Raw genomic sequence first — 13,453 nt, 5'->3', positions numbered from 1 at the left:
TGTGCTCTTAAAAAGCTTTTACTGAGCACACAGAAATCAAGCTTTTTCAAAAGCTGAAACCTGACCAGACGGAGGTACATTTGTGCAGCCTAGAGAAAGCACCAGCTGGCAAAAGAGCAACCTCCCTACCACATAGTAAACTTTTCTACAAGGCATGCAGGTCTTCTCATCAACAACAAAGGATGTGTTTATCCTCCTGTACATATTCCCAGAAATGGTTGAACTATTTGAGCTTAAACTTTAGATATGTATCAGATCAAAGCAGATACGTAACACTGAAAATTTCTGCTCTGAAAGCTGTTAACTTTTTGGCAACTGAAAACAGCGTCTCCCAGAACAGTGGCAGGCATCTTGGAAATACGATGTAGCTGAAGAAACTACTGTTCAAAATAAAGATTGCCACTGATAAAGTTTGTGTAATGTGTATTTTAATTAAATTTGTGATGCACACTTCAAGATATATAGGTAAAATCATCAAGAATTAGGTACTGAAGTATGTATTAAAGTAAGTTTAAGCAGAGAAAGAATTATAGATTCTTTACAAAATTGAACTTTGTATACACAAAATGCAGAGATAAGTGGTCACCAGGCTCATTGTGCACATTAACCAAGTGTTCCACTGTCAATGTGCTCTATTTTCATCAACAGTTTGCAAAATACTCTGTGCAGCTTTATACATAATAGTCTTTCATAAAGATGTAAAACATTTCTCCTGTAAAGCAACACAGACTCTCTGTGCAGAATTTGCTCTTGATTTCTCAAACAAGGATTACCTGTGTTCTCAGCAGATTTAGTATTCTTGTTTCACCTTGTATAAATCCTAAAGCAATCAGAAACCTTTTATCCATCACAGAATTGCAATTCATTTTCCTGATAAAATATATTATGCACCTCTCAGACTTCATATACACAGATACCTGATATTTATTTTAAACTAACTAGGTGAGCACTTGTTAGAAAGGTCAGAGCAATTCCCATGGGACATGGGAATGCATCAATTGCATTCTTGAACCCAAACTGTCTGAAATCATACTTTATGGCTAAGACAAAGTCTGGCCTTCCTCTGTTATTTTGTTATCAGAGGGGAATTAAGCTAGATTCACCCGTGAGGCTCAAGAAGTATTAAAAGACATTATCAATTTGTGAAGCAGCAGTTACATCCCTCCTTTTGGGATGACCACCACCAAGTCAAAAGTAGACAGAAGAGATGTCCTGGGTTCAGCAGTAGCAGTCATTTTTCTCCTCCTTGGTAGCTGGTGCAGTGCAGTGTTTTGACTTTCAGCTCGGGAACAGAGCTGATAGCGATGTTTTGGTTTGGCCAAGGACTTTGTGAGCCTCATGCTCTGCCAGGGAGGAGGGGAAGCCAGGAGGAAGCAGAGACAGGACACCTGACCCAAACTGACCAAAGAGGTATTCCATACCACAGCACGTCATGCCCAGGATGTAACTGGGAGTTAGCCGGAAGGGCTGGGAGACTGCAGGGTTGGAGGAGGTATCGGTCGGAGCTTGGTCGGGCTTGGGGGGCGAGTGATCGGTCAGCTGGTGCTGAGGTGTTGTATTCTCTTCCCTTGTTATTTCCTTTATTATCATTGGTGGTAGCAGTAGTGATCTGTGTTATACCTTAGGTACTAAACTGTTCTTATCTCAACCCGTGGGAGTTGCATTCTTTTCAATTCTCCTCTCCGTCCCTCCGGGAGTAGGGGGAGGGCAAGAAGGGGGGGGAGTGAACAAATTACCTGTCTGGGTGGTTTAAACCACGACAAGAGAGAACTCAGGAAAGGGCAAAAAGGCCTGCAGGGCCAGAGTCATCTGAGAAGTTAACAAAAGCGTGACTTGTGTGACCTGTAGCTGGTAAACCAGATAAAAGTAGCCTAATTCTTTATAATAACATTCTTTACAAGACAGTAGTAAATTCTAAAGTAATGAGTAACTTATTTAGGGTGGTACAGAATCGTATAGGTAGGAGTCACTACCAATCACCTCAAATGCCAGGAGTTTATGGACATGGGAACCAAAATATTCTCTTCTTCTCAGAGTTAAACTTTCAGGGCATAATGTAGACAAGAACATGTGGTAACATTATGTACGGAAGTTTGACCTCATAACAGCTGTGTTGTTTCTGCTCAGTCATAACATACAGGAGGACACAGGTGACTATCACACACCACTTGGTGAGCAAGAGGTGTTACCATGGCTCCTGCACTAGGCCCCTCTACACAGCTTCACAGAGAAAGAAGCCCTTCTAAATGGCATAGTCCACAGCTGTCACCCAAAAGCCTGAGGTCACACTACTTCATACGCTGAGGAACAAAAATCTGAGAAGGACAGAGCCCTCTCCAGTCCTGCACCAGGTCAAAGAACATTAACATTCACTTAAGAATAACAATAATACGACATGAACACGGTTGAAAAACATGGTACATGAAATGGCAATTAGAACAGAACCCTTATTGTTCAGAGAGACTGAGTGCCTGGAAAAGAAATGTAAAGTATTTTGTTTAAACTCTGTCCTTGGTTACAATGCCACCTGGACAAAAGTTTAGCTAAATTAAATAGACTGAAGAAACATCTGTACTCCGTTACAGTACATCCAGAAAACGGCAACAGCACCACCCAGTGGATTAATAGTGATTGCTCTGTAAACTCACAAGGTACCTTCCCGAGTGTCGTGGTTTAAACCCAGTCAGGTAATTCGTTCGCTCACTTCCCCCCCCTTTCTTGCCCTCCCCCTGCTCTCGGAGGGACGGAGAGGAGAATCAAAAGAATGCAACTCCCACGGGTTGAGATAAGAGATAAAGGAAATACCAAGGGAAGAGAATACAACACCTCACCACCCACTGACCGATAACTCGCCCCCCAAGCCCGACCAAGCTCTGACCGATACCTCCTAAAAGGCGCCCAACGTGGGGCACGAAGGGTTGAGATAACGACAGATTTGACTGGATTAATAGTCATTCGTCACAATGCTGATTTATTGGGTATCAGAGTTGTTCTTCTTGATCTCACAGCTTCAGACCGTTGTAACTTACGTAGAGCCGGTATTTGCTGTGATAGTGTTTATCAAGTGTGGGGCCTGGGCTAAGGTTCTTGTCTCACTGTGCTTTATGGCAATGGCTTGTAATACGGGCGGGCTCCAGCAGCAGGGCGGGACGGACGTGGCCGTGGACTTGTACCTGGCCGTCCGGCTGCTCTTCACCGTCTTAGCCCTCACCCTACTCTCCATCTTCGTGAGGCTGCGGGGAGCTGAGGGGGAGCGGTCCCGGGAGCCGGCGGCTGCTGAAGCGGCCCGGGAGAGCTGCCGCGGGGACCAAGCGGCGGCGGGAGAGAGGCCGGAGGCCGCGAGGGGACGGCTGCCGGTGGAGGAGGCCGGGGCGGTCGAGGAGAGGAAGGAGGCGGCTGCCGAGCAGCGGGAGAAGGGGGCGGAGGAGCCGAGCCCCGCGGAGGAGCCGAGCCCCGCGGAGGAGCCCAGCCCCGCGGAGGAGCCCAGCCCCGCGACGGCCGAGAGCATTCCCCGGCAGCCGCCCGCCGAGCCTCAGGAGGATGCAGGAGACCACGCAGCGTTTCCCAGCAAGGCAGAGGAGGAAGAGCTGGACTCAGGAAAAGAGAAGCTGGTGGTGGGAGAGCCGGCAAGCACAGCAGCTACACCAGCCCCAGTGACAAGCACAGCAGCATCGTTTGAGAGTTCTGAAGGTTTTGAATGGCCTTTGGGTATCCCTGCGACCTGCCTGCTGATTGTGATGGGGATCAGCATGTTGGCACACACACAGGCTGTGTGCTACCCACCACCATTTTGTCTGATCTCAGAAGTTAAGCAGAGTCAGGTTTGGGTCTTGTCTGGGGTTAGACAACAATATAGGGGGACCAAGAGATTTTCCCCAAGGCTGGACAGTCATGAGTGGCAGGGTGTGTGGGACAGTATGGGCAAGTATCTAGTCCACTGGGCCCCTCCAGTGCTTTGGAAGCGTCGGAGATGGAAGGCAGCTGTATGGAGTCCCCAACAACAAGCTGCAGAAACTGCTGAAGGGGACAGTGAATTATTTTAAGCCTGGTGGGCCCATGGCACTTCAGGCCATCAGAGCAGAGATGCAACACAGAGATGGACTCATGATCGAGGGGTGGACTTGACAATGGACACTATTGCCCAGGTTATTCACGAGTGTGAACACTGCACACAGTCTCTCCTGCTCTGGAAGACTGTTACAAGAGATGGAGCCTGACATGGACGCAGCAGCTTTATAGGGACTGGTCCATGCACTAAGATAAGAGTGCACCGAGATAAGAGTGATGGTATATTGAAAATGTGGGATCTGAGCATGACGTGAATGGTATGGAATAAGGGGTGGATAATGTCCTGGGTTCAGCAGTAGCAGTCATGTTTCTCCTCCTTGGTAGCTGGTGCAGTGCAGTGTTTTGACTTTCAGCTCGGGAACAGAGCTGATAGAGATGTTTTGGTTTGGCCAAGGACTTTGTGAGCCTCATGCTCTGCCAGGGAGGAGGGGAAGCTGGGAGGAAGCAGAGACAGGACACCTGACCCAAACTGACCAAAGAGCTATTCCATACCACAGCATGCCCAGGATGTAACTGGGAGCCGGAAGGGCTGGGAGACTGCAGGGTTGGAGGAGGTATCGGTCAGAGCTTGGTCGGGCTTGGGGGGCGAGTTATCGGTCAGTGGGTGGTGAGGTGTTGTATTCTCTTCCCTTGGTATTTCCTTTATCATTATTATCACTGCTGGTAGCAGTAGTGATTTGTGTTATACCTTAGTTACTAAACTGTTCTTATCTCAACCCGTGGGAGTTGCATTCTTTTGATTCTCCTCTCCGTCCCTCCGAGAGCAGGGGGGAGGGCAAGAAAGGGGGGGGAAGTGAGCGAACGAATTACCTGACTGGGTTTAAACCACGACACCGAGCCTCAGATCAACCATGATAAAAAGAAACGCAAATACATTTGTATATATATTATTAAACTTGACTAATGAGTATCAGGGTATAAACTAGAAGTTAATAAACTACCTTACTTTTACATCAGGGTAACTGCGACTATAAACTGGCTTGCTCAACTCATGTACGTGGCATGCCCTCTATTCATTTCACATACATAATTCCTTTTAGCATCAGCGGGTGAGGTTACACGTGCTGAATTTGGAACAGATGCTTTACACTGCACGAAAATGGGAACCTGACTCTCTGGGTCACATCTTACATTTACACCTGTAGTTTTCATTAGTGCCAGCTGCAGCAGAATACATGAGAAGCACTTCAAAGTTCTGGAGGAAATGAGAAAATTTAAATACTTGAGCCAATCTTTACCTGAACTCCCTGGGCCTGCAAAACTGGGCTAAAATGAGCTTTGCTTCCTGCTCTGGCAAGAAATCAGGGATTAGGCCTGGAGACGAAAATGCAACCACATGAGAAACTACATCTCCTGTGCAGACTGACTATCGTGCACATTGGACACCTCAGCCTGACAGTCAGCTGCCTGGACTCAATATTCAGTTGGGCTGCAGATATGGCCTGGTTTCAGGTCCGACAGAGTTAATTTTCTTTCTAGAAATAAACCACAACATTAGAACAGCAAGTAATCCCACCTGACAGAGCCCAGTGGGATGTAAGAAGTATTTTCTACTTCCCCATCTCTTGCTACAGCAGCTTCAAGTGGTGCATCCATCAGAAATGAGTGCAGGGCTATATGCTGGCATGCTGCAGTCTCAGTGAACCCCATGGGGCCTTTTGCTCAAAAAAAAAAGAGAAGGTGGCTGCAGGTGTTACAAGGCCGTCCTTTCGCAGATGAATTTTACCACTTGTGCCATGCACAACTCAAGCTCATAAAGCTTAATTACGTTGATAATCCAGTTCCAAAATAAGGGTTCTTCTGTGCCTAGAGATTCTGTCTGTCACATGCAGGGTACAGCTGTATGCCATCTGAGGTGCACTGGTCACTAATTTGAGGTTCCAAGATCACAGATAAAAATTACAGCAAGAGAAAGCCATTGTAAAACTAGGTCATACATGGCATATTAATTTCTGCTAATAAGTTTGAAGGAAATAGGCAAAAAGAAAACACAAAACCCAAAAACATGTTTGATTCTGGTTTAATTTTGGAGTGGGCCCCTTCTCTATTACAGCTTATGCTCCTTTAATACAAAAATAAAATTATACTAGCTGTCACACTCCATTAGCATCTTTTCTGAGGTGATATATCTACAAGCTTGGGCATTACACAATAGAGGCAAAACTCCCTCGCTTTGACAGAGGATATATACAGATCATGGACAACTCTCATCAAGGTTAGTGTTTGATCCAATTTTTGTCAAAGTATTTATGATTATTTGTTTTACTCTGCAGTTTGAGGTGAAATTTGCTAAGAATTTTTCTATTTCAGAACAACTAAGAGCCAAGAAGGGCTATGGGGATAAATATCTAGGAGGGGGAAAATGAAACAGTAGAAATTTTTTGCCATCAGCCAAGCACAGTTCTGCTCCCTGTCCTATTTACTGTTTTCCCAAGTGTAAATACAAAGCTCATTTTTATCTCTCAAGAAAACCTGGTAGCAGCATCTTTTACATCAGAATAGAGTTCTTCCTGTCTCTGAGATGCACTACTGCACAAAGGCTGGGCAATCTTTGCTTGTGACGCACTTTACCAGCACCTCCACCTCCTTACGAGAAAATTCTCATTTAAGCAAGAAAAAGCAAAGCCAGTCATGCCATCAGCTGTAAAAACAAACAAGCACATTAGAGCAATTACAACCTACCCGCTCCCTTTAGTTACCCTAATGTGATTTCCTCTCGTCTATCTCCTTCATCAGAAATACCCCTGTGCTGCTTTACCAGAGTTCCCAAAACCCCAGTAAAACCCTCACTGCTGCCAAGGGAGCTTTGAGTAGATACATTCTTTTGAGGCCAGGACAAGCAGCTCTGTCACCATATTTTGTTCAATAATTTTGTAAACTAATTTGTTAAATTAGTAAATTACTCATTCCTCGGGTGGGCCTTTCCCTCGCAGAGATGCCCCAGTTCTGTTTGAGGCCCCACAGGAACGGAACCAGGGCTCACGGAGCCAGCCGCGGAGGGGAAGGCTGCAGCCGCCGCCTGGAACGTCTTCAGATGCAGAGCAGGTACAAGCAGCCAATCCCTTCAGATCTCCCCGTTCCTATTAGCGCAGACTGTGCCCCTGTTAGGAAAAGGATGCGGCTACTCATGCAAGTCCTACTCCCTCCTCATGGTTCGCCTGCCGCCATCTTAACACCCGCGAGATGAGAGAGGAGGCCGCCGCCCTGTGGCAGAAGCGTTCTGAGGGCACTAGGAGACGCTGCGGCTTGGTGGCTGGTAAGGCCGGGTTTTGTGTTTTGAATTGTGTTTTGGTAATTAAAATGAACGAAAATAATGATCTTTCTTGGAGTGGCGCCTGTCCTGCTTTAATGGTCTGAAGGCAGCAGTGAGATTTTTCAGGGCAGGTGGCTTGAGGAGGGCAGCATATCCACCACAAGTGCTGCTGTCAAGCACAGGGAGGTACCAGCTTCTGAGCTTCTCCAGGTTATTTTATACCTTTTGAACTCCCACCTGTTCTAAGGATGAAGAAGAAAATTCCACAAATTAAGTTAGTCTGTTTTCCTCCTGCTGCCATGAAACAGCTCGGTTTATATTTGTGCAGATTTGTATTAGTACAGCAATGTGCTGTTAGCTGTGGGGAGATCTGTAAAACAATGAGGGAGAAGATGCTTCCTACGATCCTGAGATAAATGTATTTTTTTAATGGAGCTTCTTCACATAGACAAGCGTTTGTTAACCTGGCTAACTGTAATTAGTCTAAATGCAGTGGCTAGTTGTTCTTAGGTGTCTAAGGAAGGAGAGCGAATAAGTCAGTGAAACCCATCTTCTCTCTGTATCAGAATTTTATTCCAGAACATTTTAGACTCTGTATGTTATATATGTATGCAGAAGCCATGTGGCCAAGGAAACATCAGCCCGGTGAATATTCACAGTAAGGACTTAGACATCATCTGAGCTACAGACTTAACAAATTATAAATTCTGAAATTAACATTGCTATTAGAGTTTGGCAATTCTTAGCCATTAGCAAAACATCTGTTGTGCTACTTAACAAATACCTGCAAACACAAGGCAGACCAGAAAAGAATTTCATGTTAGTGTATCCCTTGCAATGCCTGGGCTAGAAAACTTTATGCAGGCTGCACAAAGATCAGTTTCAATGACACAACCAAGCCATCTTGAAAACTCATCTGTAATTTCCTATTCATATCCCTTTTCCTTTATCTTGCCGTACTGTTCAAGTTCCACACTTGCTTTTAGTATCATAACCTTGAGTGTATCTTATGCAACTTCCCACACAAGCATTTCTTTACAGCTGCTAATTAAAGATCCCTCTGAATAAAGACTTCTGCTTCAACAGTTAGAGTGCCCCCCTGAAATGCCCCTTTTGTGGACCACAGTCTTCTTAAGGACCACAACAAAGACAAGGCAGTGCAGAGAAAAATGCTCAGTTTTGTGACCACTTTGCTTGTCTCTGTCTCAGATAAGGGAACAGAGTACATTAGCACTTCTCAGTTTCCAAGTGTAACGTCTGGTGAGGTAAATGGAGCTGTCAGGGAGTAAAACTACAGCACACCCTCACCACAGCCTTTAGCAATGAATAGACTATAAAGAATGCTCCCAGGAGGTGCTAGCTGGTTAGGGGTGACGTAGAACTCAGGTGACTGAGCCTATTAATTCCCATGTTCCCCTACCACAACCTCCTAAAGTACTAGCATTTCTATTACACATTTTTAAGAAACAGGACCAAAGTTATCCCCACATTGGTAAATTGTAAATCAAATACCGTTAAGGTTATTTCACGGGGTAGGGGGAGAGGGAAACAACAACAACAAAAACATGCAAAAAAAAACTTATGTGTTTTGAGTCTTGATAACAATATCTTGATAACTGTTTCTTGTCCTGCCTATGCTTAAAACTTTCCCATCTGCCTAGATACCCTAGCATGTGAACATATGCACAGGTAGCAGAGAGGCCACACGCATCTGAGTGCATGTGCTGGTGACCAGAGAGCTGCTGTATTTTCTCCCTGAATTAACTGCTCTTGAAAACAGTGCTACAGCAGTGTACAGTGGGAGACTTTACTGAAAGACTGCTGAAATCCAAGGCCTACATCTATAGGGTTGTACGGATCAATACTTTATGCTTGTGTCAGCAGTGTCATAGAAACAAGTTGCCCTGGAGATACCCCAGCTTCTCTGATGAGCGTTCACCCGTGGAGCAGCTCTTTTGGAACCCTCCCGAGAACAATTCTCTGCTTTCTGTTGCCATCATTCTTCATGTCTTGCTCACAGAAGCTAATGTGGGTATAGCACAGTGAGTACTGCAGCCTTCATTCATCCCAAAGGCAATCATCTCTGTATTCTCTTTGAGTAAATCTCCAGGGATGCATAAGTTCACCATAATTTACATTTTACTTGAACACCATCCCTGTAGGGTTATTGGAACTGCATGTTACATTATGTGAGTCATCCTAGCTCTAGCTGAAGGCCACAAAACTCAGAACGTTGCTTGATATGAGCTCTTGGCCTTCCTGCCTTGTGTCAAATTTTGCTGTTAAATATATCAATGTAGAATGACTTTTGGCAACAACTGAATTACACTTCTCTTACTCAGATCTAACAACAGGAATTGACCTATACATTTTATTGTCATGTCCTCCAGGTATAAGACCTTTTGAACAGGAAAATTCCTGCATGTGGAGCAGTTTTTATTTGTTTATTTGTTTTTATTTTCAGTGTGAGTACCTATGCTGCACAGAGTTGAGTTGAACATATGACTGCAGGATATTGTTTCACATCATGCAAGTCAACAGGGATCCTGGAGTAAATTCAATTGTAACAGGACCAGGGTTTGAAGAATGCCACTATCCAGGTAAGGTGACTGAAGAAAGGCATGTTTATACAGCCAAAAGCAACCAGTGCAATTCATGAGTCTGCATTCTGAATGCTCACTCTGTCCCCTCTGATAACAAATATCACTGGTAGAAGTCAACCTAGATATTTTTTACCCTGAAAAAAATTAGTGGGAAAATCATAAGCCTTCTGACAGGCAGTCTGTAAAGAATGAGAATGGTGAAGCGCATCATATTAATTATTTGGTATAAACTGTTCACCCTGCTCTTCCAGCAGGCACCATCTTCTACTCTTCTTTTGCTCTGCCTGCATCTGCCTCAAGGCCTGACTGCACAGTGGTGCAACTGACACCTCTGAAACCTTTTCCAGCCACCTCTGCTTATTGCATTCACGGCTTAGTATTCAACATACTCATAGTTCAGCAATTTTTATGCTTATCTGGTATCTACAAAGGCAAGATGCTGAGAAATGTGGAAGATAGAAGAGCACAGCTGCAGGGGGAAAGGGGAAAGTAGTGCCAGGGTCAGGGTCACCTTTAGGTCTGCAAAACCTGTAGCAAGATGCAGCAGGCAAAGAATGATGGAGCCTGAGCAAGCAGTCCATTTAAACTCATACATGTGTTCCAAGAACTTCAGGAGAGTAACTTGATGATGGGTTTTTTTCACACAGTTAAGGATGTATTGGGTTCTTAAACCTCTGTATAATCCAATAAAGAAAAAAAATCAAGAGCTTTGATAAATCGCCTGCATTAGAAGAAATCCTGTAACCTAGCTGTTCAAAAAGCTCTTAGCAGTGGCTGATGCTTATATTTTGTAAGTGTTCCCTAAAGTCCATTATTCATCAGCAGAGAGGTCCCCACAGGCAGATGAGAGACTTGCAGTGTGGAGCTGTATTTCTGAAAAATCTTGCATGATCATTTCTCCCCTTGAAGAGTTAATATAACTAAGCCAGTCATCTCTCTGTTGCTGTGTGTCCTTGCCTCCTTGCCCTTCTCAGCCACACACAGCATGGAACGATATATGAGTTGACAGCAGATGTAGATGGATGTCTCTTCAGTACTATCATTTGAACAAGCTACTCTGGCCATGAGACTTCTGTTCCTCTGCCAGTCACAGGCACGAAGTATAGATACTCCCATGCTTTTACTGTGCTTTATGCTGCAATTTCATGGCCTGTGGTTAGAAATGGTTGCTGTGTGCTGAACAAAGTCCTGCTTCCAAGTTGCTAGTTGTACCAGGTGTATTTAAAAATTACTAAAAGCTGTCTGTTGTGGGGTTGGGGGGGGGGGGTGTGTGTTATGGTTGTTTGGGGTTTTTTGGTTTTGGATTTTTTTTTTGGAGGGGGTGTCTTGGAGGGGTAGGTTGTTTTTTTTTAGGGGGGGTGCTTTTATTTTTTTTTTTTTTTAATTTCAGGGGTTCTAAATCTTTGAATAAAAATAGCAGTCATAAAGTGGTCATACTGATTTCGCAAGTGATACCACACTTTCACAAAGGGATTTCTCAGACTATTTCCCTGTTTCCAGGCAACCTTGCTGAGGAGAAAGATAAATTAAACATTGTGCTAACAGATTGACATACAATTTTGACAGCTATTTTTAAAAAATGTAAATCTAAATTACTGTGCACAACAGCTTCATTCAGAATTGTGATCACGGCTACTATAATACCTCTAATTTATTTCTTTTCACTTTTGCCTGAGACACACAATCCACAGAAAGCAATCCAGAACTATAATTATTGTCATGGTGATATGGGCAGGCATGGTGCTTGTTAAAAAAACACCTCTGATATCTCCTTTCTCAAGATGCCGATAACCTGAACTATAAAGAAAAATTTATTGTACAAATATAGACAAGTGAAGGCATGAGTGGATTCAGTCTGGAGAGCACAGAAATGCTGAAACTCAGTTCTTTTCCTCTTCTACAGACACTTTGGAGCTCAACATCTATACAAGTGCGATCAGTCATAGGTGGAGACAGGGGAACAGCTATGAACCGAGGGTCTAGATCAAACAAAAGTTGTAATTCCCTCCAACACAGAAGGAACAGACATTAATAGGTGGTTCACTACACCCACATGGTTCTGTTCCCTAGGAAGCACACTTACTCTTTCCCTCTTCTTGGACCAAACTGTTTCCTTCTGTCTGCTGGCTTCTTCCCTTAATTTTTTTGCTGCCACAGCTTGCCAAATATTTCTCTAATGCCTGTTTGCAACAAGAAAATCTTTCTGCCTGTTGCCTTAGATGGTGGTCCTATTGTTTTAGCTCTGTCCCTGTCATTGTGTAAAGTCCTGTAATTGTTCTTTTTGCTGAACTGGAAATATGAATGCTTAACATCTGCTGAAACCACATCTGTGATTATGAGCTGACATCACTCATTCTTAACACTGGCCAGAATCACAGAATATTTTGGGTTGGAAGGGACCGTCAAAGGTCATCTAGTCCAATCCCCCATAATGAGCAGGGACATCCCCACCTATATCAGGTTACAAGAGGATGCTTTTACTTCAGACATGAAGAGAAAATGTTCGTGGGTAACTGAGTGTGAGCCTAGTCAGCTAGCACGAGTTCCTGACTTGTCTGAGGACCAAGACAGGGCAAAACAGGGATCAGAAACCCTACCTGAGGCTAGGCTTCTCCCACTGTTGGTACAACTAGAACATGGTCTCAAAGAAAAATGTTAGCTAATAAAGTGTACTGGGCTATATTAAAAGTATAATAAATAGTCTATTATGTTATTCTGATGAATACTTGATCAAAAAGATAATGTAAAATACTATATTTTGCACTTGAGTGCTTGTCTTCAGCTCAAGCAGTTCAGCACAGGTGATTACCACCAAAACCAGTGAATCTGATTGTGTTCCTTCTGCAGAATTCCCATGAAGTAAACCCTATGCGACTTAATTAGCACCCAGTGAAATTTCGTATCTCCTCTACCCTAATTTGCATAAATTCTAGCTAAACAATCGTAAGATAATTACTGAATACAAATGAGCTAATAAGGGTGCTGCTTGGGAGCAGATGTCAGTGAAGATAAACACACATCTCTGCTGATATGTTTCTGGTAATGTCATGATATATTTGCTCCCTCATTCTGGTTTGCTGTGGTCAAATCACTGGACTTTTCAGTATTTTACCTTTACCTTAGATGTGTTAGCAGAGATCTGCTTTTGCATATTGAATACCAGTTGTGCCCTATGGTACATATCACGCTTTGGTAGACATTAGCTGCGGGGCCTCCATACTGAATAATGCTTCAGAAACTAAGATAATCTCATTCTGAATCACTGCTCTAATCACTGACACTGCATGATAGGAGGGTGTATAGGTCTGGGTTATCTGGATGTTTGGCACAGAAAGGGCTCTTGTTAATCATTGCAGATTATTGGATGTCCCTCATAAAAAGCTGTGCTTTCATGTGAGCATGGAAATATGGTGTAACATATTTATGCCTTATATTAAATCAAAAGCAATTAAGATTTTGTTCTTTTTCAGGTTAAAATAGAAACTGTGAATCTGTTAATTGCTTTTAATACTGGGGAAAAGATTTTCCA

At 43.8% G+C, this 13,453-nt stretch overlaps 1 long non-coding RNA gene across 2 annotated transcripts; it reads left to right on the top strand.

Annotated features, from left to right (window-relative positions):
* Positions 1–7,320: 7,320 nt before the first annotated feature.
* On the top strand, positions 7,321–11,040 carry LOC130604451 (uncharacterized). Of its 2 annotated transcripts, XR_008973457.1 has the most exons (4): positions 7,321–7,507; positions 8,983–9,363; positions 9,786–9,921; positions 10,899–11,040. It is a non-coding gene; the product is annotated as an uncharacterized LOC130604451 (long non-coding RNA). The 2 variants fall into 2 exon arrangements; XR_008973456.1 differs by lacking the exon at positions 7,321–7,507 and having other exon boundaries at positions 8,610–9,363.
* The last annotated feature ends 2,413 nt before the right edge of the window (positions 11,041–13,453 follow it).

This window comes from Pezoporus wallicus, unplaced genomic scaffold (genome assembly GCF_028554395.1).
Source record: "Pezoporus wallicus isolate ANWC-B61680 ecotype Strahan unplaced genomic scaffold, APGP_CSIRO_Pwel_v1 contig_371, whole genome shotgun sequence".
NCBI lineage: Eukaryota > Metazoa > Chordata > Aves > Psittaciformes > Psittacidae > Pezoporus > Pezoporus wallicus.
The sequence above is the reverse complement of the archived record's forward strand: the minus strand, read 5'-3'. Positions and strand labels throughout refer to the sequence as shown.